This window comes from Mauremys mutica, chromosome 20, assembly GCF_020497125.1.
Source record: "Mauremys mutica isolate MM-2020 ecotype Southern chromosome 20, ASM2049712v1, whole genome shotgun sequence".
In the NCBI taxonomy this organism is placed as follows: domain Eukaryota; kingdom Metazoa; phylum Chordata; order Testudines; family Geoemydidae; genus Mauremys; species Mauremys mutica.
Window position 1 is genome coordinate 9,666,592 of NC_059091.1, and position 13,561 is coordinate 9,680,152.

Below are 13,561 nucleotides of genomic sequence, written 5' to 3' on the forward strand. Positions count from 1 at the left end.
CTGAGTCGGGAACGTCCTGCAGCATGGAGATCCCAGGGGCAGGCCACTATGGGAACGTCCTGCAGGGCGAAGACCCTGGGGCAGGCCCCGTAGGCAATGTCCTGCAGGGCAAAGATCCCTGGGGCAGCCACGTCAGGCATGTCCTGCAGGGTGGAGATCCTGGGGAAAGTTGCATTGGGAACGTCCATAGGGCAAAGATCCCTGGGGAAGGTAGGGTGACCAGACTACAAATTTGAAAGATCGGGACAGGGGGTGGTGGGTAATAGGAGCCTATATAAGAAAAAGATCCAAAAATCAGGACTGTCCCTATAAAATCGGGACATCTGCTCACCCTAGGGGCAGGCCACGTCGGGAACGTCCTGTAGGGCAAAGATCCCTGGGGCAGGCCACGTCGGGTATGTCCTGCAGCGTGGAGATCCCTGGGGCAGGTCACGTCGGGTATGTCCTGCAGCGTGGAGATCCCTGGGGCAGGCTGCGTCGGGAACGTTCTGTAGGGCAAAGATCCCTGGGACAGGCCACGTTGGGTATGTCCTGCAGCGTGGAGATCCCTGGGGCAGGCCGCATCAGGCACATCCTGCAGCGTGGAGATCCCTGGGGAAGGCCACGTTGGGCACGTCCTGTAGGGCAAAGATCCCTGGGGCAGGCCGCGTTGGGAATGTCCTGTAGGGCAAAGATCCCTGGAGCCGGCCACGTCAGGCACGTCCTGTTGGGCACGTCCTGTAGGGCAAAGATCTCGGGAGCAGGCTACATCGGGCACATCCTGCAGTGTGGAGATCCCTGGGGAAGGCCGCGTTGGGAACGTCCTGTGGGGGGCAGGGGTTGCACCTTGGAGCAGGCCATGTTGAACCCCGTGCTCATGCTCCTTGGGCCTATTTTGGGGGAGGAGGTGACTGTATGGGGAGGAGGTGACCAGCTCTCTGTGGAGAAAGAAGTAGTTCGGGGCTATTTAGGAAAGCTGGACGAGCACAAGTCCATGGGGCCGGATGCGCTGCATCCGAGGGTGCTAAAGGAGTTGGCCGATGAGATTGCAGAGCCATTGGCCATTATCTTTGAAAAATCATGGTGATCGGGGGAGGTCCCAGATGACTGGAAAAAGGCTAATGTAGTGCCCATCTTTAAAAAAGGGAAGAAGGAAGATCCAGGGAACTACAGGCCAGTCAGTCTCACCTCAGTCCCTGGAAAAAATCATGGAACAGGTCCTCAGAGGAATTCATATCCTGATACCACTTAATAAAGGAGGGGAAAGTAGATCAGGGACAGGTCAGTCTTGGATTCACAAAGGGCAAGTCTTTGCCTGAACTAAACTAATTGCCTTCTTATATGATGTGTAAAACGGCTCTGTGGATGGGGGGGTAAAGAAGTGGATGTGCTATTTTCTGGACTTTTGCAAAGCTTTTTGATACAGTCTTCCACAGTATTCTTGGCCAGCAAGTTAAAGAAGTCTGGGATGGATTGAGATGGACAGGTAAAGGCGATAGGAAATCTGGCTAGATGGTCGGGCTCTCTACGGGTAGTGATCAATGGTTTCCCTGTCTAGTTGGGCAGCCGGTATCAAGAGGAGTGCCCCAAGGGTCGGTGCTGGGGCCGTTTTTGTTCAATATCTTCATTAACGAGCTGGAGCATGGTGTGGGACTGCACCCTTAGCAAGTTTGCTGATGCAACTAAACTGGGGACGGAGTGGGTTTGATTAGCTGGAGGGTAGGGATAGGATACAGAGGGACCTAGAACAAATTAGAGGATTGGGGCCTAAAGAAATCTGATGAGGTTCAACATGGAAACCAGTGCAGAGTCCGGCACTTAGGACGGGAAGAATCCCATGCACTGCTAAAGACTAGGGAACGAATGGTTCTGGGGTAGCAGTTCTGCCAGAAAGATAAAGACCTAGGGGGTTTGTACGGTGTTGGACGAAAAAGCTTTGAATATGAGGTCAACAGGTGAGTGCGCCTTGTTGCCAAGAAGGCTTTAATGGCGCATTTTGGGTTTTGTATAAGTAGGGGCATTTCCAGCAGAATCAAGGGATGTGGATCTCATTCCCCTCTATTCAGCACTGAGTGAGGCCTCATTTTGGAGTACTGTTGTCCAGCTTTTGGGCCCCACACTACAAGAAGGATGTGGATAAATTGGAGTAGAAGAGCGATGTCCAGCTGGAGGGGCGCAACAGAAAAATGATTAGGGGGCTGGAGCACATGACTTATGAGGAGAGGCTGAGGGATAACTGAGATTGTTTAGCCTGCAGAAGAGAAGAATGAGGGGGGATTTGATAGCTGCTTTCAACTACCTGAAAGGGGGTTCCAAAGAGGATGGATCTAGACTGTTTCAGTGGTAGAAGATGACAGAACAAGGAGTAATGGTCTCAAGTTGCAGAGGGGGAGGTTTAGGTTGGATATTAGGAAAAACTTTTTCAGTTGGAGGGTGGTGAAGCACTGGAATGGATTACCTAGGGAGGTGGTGGAATCTCCTTCCTTTAGAGGTTTTTAAGATCAGGCTTGACAAAGCCCTGGCTGGGATGATTTAGTTGGGTTTGGTCCTGCTTTGAGCAGTAGGTTGGAGTAGATGACCTCCTGAAGTCCCTTCCAACCCTGAGATTCTATGATTCTATTCTATTCTATGAACCTGCTGCTCCGTGTGTTGCTCGTTTCCTGGGGGTGGCAGCTGGGTTCCTTCCCTTTTTGCTCCTTTGTGATGCTGGAAGAAAGTTAAAAAAGCGTTTTGTGTTTTTCCTCTTTTCAAAACCAGATCAGAAATGGGGGGTCTCACCTACCCTACCATCCCTGGAAGCCCCAAGGGTTACTGGGGAGCTGGCAGGACTGACAGGGTCACACCTGGGGAAACTTCACTGCCTGGCAAGTGACGTGATTATTTTCCTCCAAAGGTTTGGAAAAATATTTGACCCAACGTCTGCTCCCATTTACACCAATGTAAATCCTGAGTCATACTGTTGCCTTCAGGCTAGATTTACACTGGTGTAACTGGGAGCAGAGTTTGTCCCTTTGGCTTCATCTTTTTCATTTGTGTGGGTGCACATATAACTCAAATGCCTGAGACACAGTGGGGAGAAAAGCTCTTTTAGCTAAAGATGCTACACACCAATCCCTGCCCCTTTAATTATTGTCAGGCTTGATCGAAAGTGTGTCCCATTCAGTGCTTGGGGGTGGGGTAAAATCTAGGGTATGGCCAGGACAGGATTATCAGAGCCATTTTCCCCCCTTTCCAGATCCCCCCTTCATGAACCGGCAGCTGGTGATCCCTACCCTGATCATTGTGGCCATCAAACTGCTCCTGATGACCCGGGTTCCTCCTCTACCTCCTCTACCGTGAGTAGCCACCATGACCTGGACCCGTACCCCCACCAGAGCTGGTTCTGGTGAGAGCTAGGCACCTTCTGAGACAGCATGGACTAGTAGAGACAGAATAGTACTAAGCCCTAGAAGACCAGGGTTCTATTTGAGTGGTGTGACCTTAGGCAAGTCACATCAATGACCCTGTGCCTCAGTTTCCATTTATAAAATGGTGCTCATGAGCCTGACCCCCTTCACAAAGGCTTTGTTTGCTCTACTGATGAGAAGGGGGAGGCATTATTATTATTAGGGTTTGAGATTCTCCCCTCCCCAAATCCTGCTCATCCCTGCCCCAAGAAGGTGAGAGCCCCAATGGGCTGGGGGAGCCCCTCGCTGGGATTTCCTCCCCACCCAACTACAGAGTTGACAGACCAGACTGAGAAGCTGCCAACCCACCCTTTGGGAGAGGCGTGTGATGTCCCTGAGGCTCACACTGGGGCTCTGCTCAGTTTCTTAGATGGTCCCATCTTCAGACATGGCCGGGGACCCCAGCCCCACAACCAAGAGGGGCCCGTCTGGTAAGATCAGGGCTGGAGGACAGGGGTAAATAGGAGGTGCTCTCTGGGCTCCTCTTGAATGTTCTTAGTTTTCCTTTCCTTAATGTCCTAGACTGTGCCCTGAGAACAGGGATGGCACCACATGGGGCATAGGGAGGGGGATGAGCACCCAGCAGGGACAGGGGTCAGGGTGCTGCAGTGTCTCCTTCCAATTTAGGAATGTAGGGATCAGGGGTGGTTCAGCCTGCAGATGAGGTCGGGGAGAAAGATGCTGGAAAGTCTTGATCTGGTTTAGGGATGCAGGGAGGTGGGGATCAGGCATTAGGCAGGGTTGGGGTGCTGAAGCATCACCCTCTGGGGTGCAGGGAGGTGGGGTGAGCAGCACCCCGCGGGGTGTGTGTGTGTATCCTATCAATGGCCCTGAGACTAACACAAGCCATGCTCAGTTTCACAGGCCACCCTTCTCCCACCAAGCCGGGAGACCCTGGCCCCACAACCCAGAGGAGCACAGCAAGTGAGAGCAGAGTTGGGAGAATCCAAATGCAGTGTCACATTCTAGCTGGGGTGGGGGGCTCCCCCCTAGCTGGGGTGTGGGGCTGCAGAATCCCCCATTAGTGCCAGGGGTGGGGGCTGGAACCTGGGAATGGGGCCCTGCCACTCGCCCTGTGAAAGCAGAGCCCATAAGGATGGATGGAGGGGCTGCCTGTGCCCCATGTCTTCCGCCTGTAGCTTCTGCTTTCACCTGTGGCTTAGGTTTCCTGTGGAGTACCCACACCTGCTGTGGTTTGGCCTGTGCTCTGTGTCTGCAGGGGGAAGGATTGGCCCTCAGCAGTGCGTGTGGGGAGAGGGATCGGTTGCTGGCCGGCACATGGGGAGGGTGGGATCGGGCCCTCGTCGGCACATGGTGGGGGGTTAGTCCCTCATTGGCACGTTGGGTGGGGCGGGTTGGCCCATCATCGCCATGTGGTGGGGAGGGATGAGCCCCTCGTCAGCACCTGGCGTGGCAGGGTTCGGCCCCCCCATCGGCACGTGAGGGGGAGGGATCTGCCCTTCGTCAGTACATGGGGTCGGGGGATCGGCCCCTTGTTGGCACGTGAGATGAGGTGGATAGGCTCCTGATCGGCGCATGTGAGGGAGGGATCGGTCCCTCATGGCACATGGGGCGGAGGGATCAGCCCCTCATCGGCATGTGAGAGAGGGGATTGGCCCCTCGTTGGCGAGTAACGGGGGAGGGGCTCACAGCTGTGTTCTCTGCTGTGTTCTCTGCGGCAGGTGTTCCCTGGTGCCAGTGAGGCTGGGACAAGGACCAAGGGAGGTGCTACCTTTTCTCCCAGGCTAACCAGACCTGGGAGGCAGCAAGAAACTCCTGCTTAGCCCAGAATGCTGATCTGGTGGTGATGAGCGACCAAAGGGAGCAGGTACGAGCACTCAGCCCAACCTCTCTCTGGGGCGTAATGACCCCTGGGCAGAGAGCCGGCATGAGGCTTTGGCGCTTTTTGGGCCTGACGGGAAGAAAGGAACGGTGGGAGTTCCTGGGTGCAGGGCTGGAGCAGGACTCCAGGTCTCCAGCAGTGACAAGGGCTAGCCCTGCCCCACCCCTGGGGTGAATTTTGCCTCGGTGGGGCAGGAGGGGCTTGGGGCAGCAGCACAGAGAAGGGACGATGTGGAGCAAACGGTGGGGAGGTTTGAGGAGGGCTCGGAAAGCAGAGCTGCTCTGCAGATAAGAGAGGTGGTTACCCAGCAGGGTAGTCAGACTCCCTGGGGCGCTGGGAACACAACACTGTCTTGCCAGAGGTGGATTCCCATCAGACTGCAGAGCCCAGGGGGTCTGCTGGGAGAGAAGAGCCAGGACTTGACTGTAGTGCCACAGGTGCTGACTTTAATTTTTCCAGGTGGGTGCCCCACCTCGGCCTTGCCTCAACTCCACCCCTTCCCCCAAGGCCCTGCCTTTCCCCCCGCCTATTCTCACCCCTGCTCCGCCCCCTCCCCTAACCACCTCCCACTGGCTGCCAAACAGTTGATCAGCAGCAGGGTGGCCAAACAACTGATGGATGGGTGGCTGGTGGGTACTTAGCACCCACTGTTTTTTCCCCATGGATGCTTCAGCCCCAGAGCACCCACAGAGTCGGCACTGGTAGTAGTGAATGTATTTCTTTGGTCAGTGCTTTCAAGTGCCAGGAATGGGCCAGCACCTTGGCTGGTGCACAGCAGCTGTCATCCGTGTGATCCCGCTTGACATCAGCTGGGGATCCAGCCCAAAGATCCTGCAACAGGAACTTGGGTGACAATTCTGCAGAGGCTTGAACCAGACCAGGCCCTGGCTGGCTCTGCTGGGCGTATGAGAGAGAAAAGCAGGAATGGCTTAGGTTAGTCCCTGCACCTCTGATACCCACAGGGATGAGGGAGGTCATCTGGGAGCAGGTTTTTTGCAGTCACTTTCAAAGTGTAATGGCCCTTTGGAAAGGGGAACTCGGACGGTGCATTCGTAACGCTCACCCTTATCTCCTGCTGCACCTGGTCTTAATAACTGGCCTGACAAATTTACCCTCACTGTGAATGCAGCTGTAAAAGTTTGTGAGCGTTCCTGAGATGGTACAATGATCGAGAGTAACCAGGGTTGATGGGAAAAGGTCCCATACGAGAGACAGATGGAGTTAGTCCAAATGAAAGAGCCTCCTGCTGTAACTCAGTGACTGGGTTCAGATCACGCCTGGCAAACAAGAAACGTGTGGAACCAGAAAGGAGTGAATCCAGTGCTGCAGATTAAACCTCCTTGGTGGTCAAAGGAATGAGGGGATGGGCTGTTCCACCCATTGCTCCCTTTTGGGGACCTGAAAGAGACTTTGGGGAGAAAATTAGGCTACTAGAACGAGCTTCACCATCATGGTTCTCCCCTCCCCCACATCTTCTGGGACCCGAGACCTTTGTCATCCTGAGCCTGAGACATCCTGTCACGGAGTGTGGGGGACCCAGGCCCTTCACCCCCGTGCTCCCTACGATTCACCAGGACTCTCAGCCAGCCAGTAAAGCAGAAGGTTTATTTAGACGACAGGGACACAGTCCAACACAGGTCTTGCAGGCCCAGATAACCAGATCCCCCCGGTTAGGTCCATCTTGGGGGGCCTCACCGCCCCCCCCCGGGGATCAGAGCCCGGTCTACCTGCTCCCCTCTCTTCTTCAGCCCACGTTCGACTCCCAGTCCTCTCCGGCCCCTCCTCTCTCCTCCGCCTCCTTCCTTTGTTTCCCCTGGCCAGAGGTGTCACCTCCCCTCCCCCAGGCCAAGCTCAGCTCACCGTTTGAATTCCTGCATCTTCACCTAAACCTCTGGCTCTCCCCTCCCCCGCACAGACAGTCTGTGCTTCCTACTCCATCACACCTCTCCCCCCTCCGAGACTGAACTGAGCGGGGTCACTCCAGCCGGTGACCCGGGGAAGTTCGGACCCACCTACAACCTTATGCCGCCCGCGCCCTTTCCCCACCCCAATACCCCGGGGGTGCACCCTGGGCTGTGGCCTTCTCCCCACGTTCCAGTCTGGGGGGCTGGGATTCGGGTTCTCTCGGACCAGAGCCCCCCTTCAGACCCTGGCCCCCCTCTGGACAGGCTCCTCGGGGCGGGGCGGGGGCCTTACAGCCATCTCCCCCCTGTCCCGGGCCTTCCTCCCCCTCTGGCAGGGGTCACAGGAGCGGCAGTGCTGCCGGACATGGGCAAAGACCCCAGGCCAGTAATAGTTCTGCAGCAGCCGCTGCTGGGTACGCCAGGCTCCCTGGTGTCCTGAGGGGGGAATGTCATGGGCCTGGCACAGCAGCTGGTGGCGATACTCCTGGGGTACCACCAGCTGCCTCCTGATCCCCCCTGACTCCATCTTCCCTGGGGGAGCCCATTCTCGGTACAGGAGCCCCTTCTCTCACAGGAACCTTTTCCGGCCACCTCGTCCCATGGTCTGTCCCCCCCCGAGGTTGGCCAGGTCCCTTATCCTCCGCAAGGAGGGGTCTTCCCGCACCGCGGCCTGGTACTCAGCCGCTGGGGCAGGGGCGGGGATCTGCTCTCTCTCACCGGCTGGGTATGGGGCCACAGCCTCTCTGAGCCCTGTCCCTGGGCGTTCCCTCCCCACCGGCTCAGGGTCCGGTGTCTCGGCCAGAGTACCTTTCCCGGTGTCGGGGTGCAGAGCCCTGCGTCGACCCTGACTACGGTTCACGGCCAGGGTACCCTGGGTGTTACTTGGCCAGTCCTCGAGGTCCCCCCCCATTAACACCTCCGTGGGCAAATATGGGTGCACTCCCACGTCCTTGAGGCCCTCCTTGTCCCCCCACTTTAGGTGTACCCTCGCGACAGGCACCCTGAATGGGGTCCCGATCACACCCCTCAGGTTCAGGTAGGTGTTGGGCACCATCCGATCTGAGCCCACCACCTGCGGCCGGGCCAGCGTCACCTCTGTGCCCGTATCCCAGTACCCAGTGACCTCCTTCCCGTCTACCTCCAGGGGAACAAGGCACTCGCTCCGGAGGGGTAGTCCCGTGCCCACCCTGTAAACCCCAAACTCAGGGCTGGGAGCATCCAGCCCCTCGGGGGGGTCAACCGGGGCCCCCCTCCCTCCTTCGCAGGGGGTACGCGGCCCGCCCCCCTTTCGTGCGAACGCTGCCCCTCATCCGGCTGGGTCTCTATCAAGTTGACCCGGTGTGGGGTTGGTCTGCTCAGTTTGTCCCGGAGCTTGGGGCACTGGGCCCGTACGTGGCCCGATTGGCCACATTGATAGCAGCCCATGTCTCGTGGGTCCCCTCGAGGGGGACGGCTGGACCTGACGCCAGATGCTTCCCTTTGGTGGGGGCCCTCCCTCGGCTCCTTCTGGGGGGTCCCATGGTGACTCTCTCTCTGCGTTGAGGCGGACCTGCTCCTTCGAGACGCCTCCCTGCCATCCCCTGCCCGACTGTCCACAAACTCGTCGGCCAGCCGGCCTGCATGCTGCAGATTCTCCGGCTTCTGGTCCATTAACCACAGCTTCAGGTCCGACGGGCACTGCTCATACAGGTGCTCCAGTACGACTAGGTCAAGCAGGTCCTCTCTAGTTTGGGCCCCAGCCGTCCACTTGCGGGCGTACCCCTGCGCCCGGTTGACCAGTTGCAGGTACGTGACCTCCCGGGTCTTACGTTGACCCCGGAACCTCTTCCAGTACATCTCCGGGGTCAGCCCAAACTCGCGGAGCAGGGCCTCTTTGAACAGGTTGTAGTCCCGCGCCTCCTCCCCTTTCATTCGGCTGTACACCTCCACGGCGGTGGAGTCCAGTAAGGGGGTGAGGCACCGGATCCTGTCTGCGGGGTCAACCTGGTGCAGCTCGCAGGCATTCTCAAAGGCCGTCAGGAAGGTGTCTATGTCCTCCCCCTCCTTACGCGGGGCCAGGAAGTTCTTATCGAAGCTCTTTGTAGGCTTGGGCCCCCCCTCACTCACCGCAGCCGGGACCTCCCTGCTTTTCAGCTGGGCCATGGCCAGCTCATGGTTACGCTGCTTCTCCCTGTCCTCGAATTCACGTTGCTTCTGCTTCTCCTCCAGCTCACGCTGGCGTTGTCTTTCCTCATATGCCCTCAGCTCCTTACGCTCCTCCATCTCCTTCAGTTTGATCTCTCTCTCCAAGTCCAGCCGCTTGCGCTCCACGGAGGCCGAGCGTCGCCGGGACGATCCCCTGCTGGCCGTGGGGGTCACGGTGCCCTCGGTAGCTGGGCTCCTCCCCCCCCTCCCCCTAGGCCTAGGGGTGGGGGGTCTCGAGGAGCCCTCATCCGCCAACTGGCCACTCCCAGCGGGTACAGACACTGGTGCCTGCGCTGCATCTGCCCGGCTGCTTCCCTCAGAGACAGGGACCGGTTCATTCCTGCGATCTCTCTCCTCCAGCCGGGCAATCAGCTGGGCCCTGGTGAGCTTCCCATGGCGCAGCCCCCCCTGCTTGCACAGCTCCACCAGCTCACCCTTGCGCTTCTGGGAATACATCTTCCTGCTGGCCGCTCGCAGGCTGGGGTGTTCGCCGCTCCCCACGGGTTCCAGGGGACCCCTAGTGTGCCAGGCCTTGAGGTCACCCCCTCTCTGCCAGGGTCGAGCTGCAGACTCCTCCGCCCCTGGGATCGCTCGCTGTGATCCCCCAGGGGACCCTGTTACTGCAAAGTCCTGCTCTCTGGTCACACTCTCCCAGGGGTTATTCGCCCCTTCGTTTTACTGCTCCCCAGTCACTTACTGCAGGAAGCGCCGTCCACGGGGTGCCGCCGATCCAACCGCTGACACCAGTTGTCACGGAGTGTGGGGGACCCAGGCCCTTCACCCCCGTGCTCCCTACGATTCACCAGGACTCTCAGCCAGCCAGTAAAGCAGAAGGTTTATTTAGACGACAGGGACACAGTCCAACACAGGTCTTGCAGGCCCAGATAACCAGATCCCCCCGGTTAGGTCCATCTTGGGGGGCCTCACCGCCCCCCCCCGGGGATCAGAGCCCGGTCTACCTGCTCCCCTCTCTTCTTCAGCCCACGTTCGACTCCCAGTCCTCTCCGGCCCCTCCTCTCTCCTCCGCCTCCTTCCTTTGTTTCCCCTGGCCAGAGGTGTCACCTCCCCTCCCCCAGGCCAAGCTCAGCTCACCGTTTGAATTCCTGCATCTTCACCTAAACCTCTGGCTCTCCCCTCCCCCGCACAGACAGTCTGTGCTTCCTACTCCATCACACATCCTGACCAGATGGGACCGGAGAGGGGACCCAGATGACGTCGCCTCTACCCTACCCGCTATTATATCCATACCCTCATGTAATACGACCTACTCTAGTTCACCTATCTTATTGTTTAGACTTCTAGCATTGGTATATGAGCGCTTTAAAAACTTGTCACTTTTTAGCTGTCTGCCATTACATGATGTAATTGAATGGGACTCTTTTTTATTTGACTGTTTCTCATCAGAGCCTACCTGTATTTTATCATCTTCCATCCTCTCCTTAGCCACCTCCTTACTAGGACATAGAGAATCTCCATTAATAGATCCGCCCCTAAGGGATGTCTCTGTCCAAACCACATGCTCCTCCACACATGTTGGCTTTTCCTCCAGGGCCGCCCAGAGGATTTCGGGGGCCCGGGGTCTTCGGCGGCGGGGGGCCCTTCCGTTCCTGGACCCGCCGCCGAAGTGCTCCGAAGACCTGCGGCGGGGGCTCCCCGCCGCCGAAGCAAGACCCGCTGCCGAAGCACAGCCCGGTCTTCGGTGGTAATTCGGCGGCGGGGGGCTCCCGCCGCGGGTCTTTGGGGCACTTCGGCGGCGGGTCCCGGAATGGAAGAGGCCCCCTGCCGCCGAAGACCGGGCTGTGCTTTGGCGGCGGGTCCCACTTCCCCCCGCCCCGGCCCCAGTCTCTTACCCCCGGCTCCCTCCTCACCCGGAGTCTCAGCGCCTCGCCGGAACAGCCGCAGCGTGTGGCCGGCGGGACCTGAGCTCCGTCCCACTCAGAGCCGCGTGGTGAGGGGGCGGGGCTGGGAGCTCCCCGCCGAGCGGAGGGAGCTGAGCTCAGCCTGGAGCTCCCAGCCCCGCCCCCTCACCACGCGGCTCTGAGCGGGGCGGGGCTCAGGGGCCCCGGCGGAGACTCGGCGCTTGATGCGCTGAGGCTCCAGGAGAGGGGCAGAGGCAGGAGCCTCCGCTGTTCTCTTGGGGGCCCCTGCGGAGCCCAGGGCAAATTGGCCCCTTTGCCCCCCCATCTGGGCGGCCCTGTTTTCCTCAGCCCTTAGTTTAAAAACTGCTCTATGACCTCTTTAATTTTAAGTGCCAGCAATGTGGTTCCATTTTGGTTTAGGTGGAGCCCATCCTGCCTGAATAGACTCCCCCTTTCCCAAAAGGTTCCTCAGTTCCAAATAAATCTAACCCCTTTGTCCCTAAGCCATCGTCTCATCCATGCATTGAGACCCTGCATTTCTGCCTGTCTAACTGGCCATATGTGTGGAACTGGAAGCGTTTCATGAAATGTTACCATGGAGCCTAAATTTGGCCTCTGGGATCTCTCTCCCATCCTTCCCTATGTTCTTACCCAGGGGGATTCTATGATTCTATGATAGACTCCAGTAGGCAATGGCAAACAGGAGAGGAAAAAAATTCTTTAGCCACAGGGAATGTGTTGTTCTAAAGCAGACAGAGGAGGAAATAAGGCAGGTGAACCACACCACACTGCTCACCACAATCCAGACAGGACAGGGGTATCCACCAGGAAACACCTGAGAAAGGGGAAGTCACTGAGCAGAAATTGACTTTATATGGGCAAAACCCACTTGTGTGTGCAGTGTTTTTCGTCAATGGAAGGTTGATCTATTTGGAAGAAGCACATCTGTGACACTGATTCGACCAGAGCTGTTCCTCTAGGAGGGGCCACAAGAAAAGGGGACCTGGTAAGACCCACACATGAGAGTGATCATAGGAGGAGGAGCTTGCGTGTATTTCTTTGTCTCTCTTCACCTTGAGCTCATGGACACCAGGATGGGAGGACTGGAGAGCCCCAAGTCCTGAGGAGTCCCTCCCTTGAAGAACCTGCCGTATGGGACCATCAACAAGTACCATCTGTTGGGAATCAGGGCCTGCAGCAGAGCCAGTCTCCAGGCAACCTAACGAGCTCAGGTAGCCTGTACCAAGCTGACTGATTGGTGGGAAGGGTCAGCAGAGAGGCTCTTAAGCCCAGCAGTGGCAGTTCAGTAGCTGCTCAAAGCTTTTGCCCACAGCTATGGTAGCTCCGGCCTTGGTCCAGCCCTGCTCCTGCCTTGTCCCTCCCCAGGTAACCTGGTTCTGACCCTCAGCTCCGATTCCTCATCTCCAGCTTCGACTCCTACCCCGATTCTGACCCTGGCTCTGACCCTTGGCGCTGGCATTTGGCCCCTGGCTCTGACCCACAGCTCTGTTTTTTGGCTGCAGGTCCTGCTCTGACCACTAAACCTTACCACCCACATCCCGCTCTCTGACACCGTCAAGCACGGATAGTCATTAGCCGCCTCTTCTATCTTCTTCCTGTGTTAACCCTGTTACTACAGCACCACCTGGAACGGGACTGATGTTCTGTCTGCGTCTCCAAGATGACAGCTGCAGACAAGAGCTACAATCACAGCTGAGACTTGGACATCACCAACTCACCCATAGGGAGCCACACTGTGAGCTGGATGAAGATCTGTTCTTCTGTTAAGAAGAGCTACTGCTCAGAATGTGACTTCGGCATTACAGCTGCACCACCTTAGATGACTGCTTACAGCAAGACACATTAACAACCCCAGGACACTGACATCTTTGACCATTATGTTAGCAACCAGCCACTCAGTATGAGCACCTCTTCAGTTTTACTGAATGCAGGATTTAAAAGGTTAGTTGTGAACAGATACTTCACACTGGTTAATTTTAATGAGAGGGAAGGAACACTGGCCAGAATAGGGAAATAATAGATACAGAATATTTACTAAGTTAGATCTCTGCAACTCTGCAGGGCCGGATGAAATTCACCCTAGAGTACTTAAGAAACTAGCTGAAGCAATCTCTGAACCATTAGCGATAATCTTCCAGAACTCATGGAGGGTGGGTGAGGTTCATAACAAGGACAAACTTCAAAAAAAAAGGTTCTCAGGGAAGTAAAGATGGGACAGGCTAACTTCAATACCCAGAAAGATACTGGAAAAAATGATTAATCTACCAATTTATTAAAAGCTAGAGGATAATAGGTGATAGGTAAGAACCAAGATGGATTTGTCAA

The 13,561-nt window shown here is 56.9% G+C and overlaps 1 protein-coding gene across 3 annotated transcripts in view; it reads left to right on the forward strand.

The window, feature by feature from the left end:
• LOC123353370 (ras-related protein Rab-3C-like) overlaps positions 1-13,561 on the forward strand; it is a 1,186,649-nt gene that overhangs the window by 726,546 nt on the left and 446,542 nt on the right. The window lies entirely within an intron of this gene.